The following is a 748-nucleotide window of genomic DNA, read 5'->3' as shown; positions in this document are numbered from 1 at the left end:
TTTAATAAACTGCCTCTATAGATGGATTATTGTATCTGTATTTTGATTTCTTATTTCCCTTGACCCTCAGTGTACTCATTAAACTCCATCTCTACTGCTAGACAGTGGTTTGTCCCAAAGCAATAATGGTATTTAAAGTACATATTAAGAAACAAGATCATACACACTAAAATTCAGCTTATTTTAGACCGCACAATTTTGGATAATTTCAATAAAATTTCACGCATAATCAGGCATTTTTAAATGCATAAATCTTAGGTCCTTAACTATCTCTCTCGCACTTATAGCTACGCATAAGACTTTTTTGTCGCATTTATTTTAAATCTTTATTCGCGTCAGGGAATTATTAAAAACCGTTTAATTCGTCTGGCAATTTACACGTATTTTTAATATTATTTAATAAACATGCTATAAAAATTTCAGAATGCCTAAAGTATATTTTTGAGGTATAATTATTAAATATATTCGGGGGGGTCAGGTTATACTTTAAAACCCAAAAAATAGTCTGGGATTTTTATTTCTGGGTTAAATAGATGCTAAAAATTAAAGATTAAACAAATTCAAGTTGCCTAAAAGATCTTTTTTTTGATTTATTTTTTTGCAAATGTCATAGGTTGCGCAGTAGCGAAATAACCGCAAACCCTCTGCCTGACTCAGGATTCTAGATTCACCAATTAATAAAATATTATTTTTTTGTTATTTAACTTGCCTAAAATACATTCCCTAAATCGTCGTCAGCTCTCCGACA

Source organism: Temnothorax longispinosus, chromosome 9 (genome assembly GCF_030848805.1).
Source record: "Temnothorax longispinosus isolate EJ_2023e chromosome 9, Tlon_JGU_v1, whole genome shotgun sequence".
In the NCBI taxonomy this organism is placed as follows: Eukaryota; Metazoa; Arthropoda; class Insecta; order Hymenoptera; family Formicidae; genus Temnothorax; species Temnothorax longispinosus.
This window is presented reverse-complemented; position numbering follows the sequence as displayed.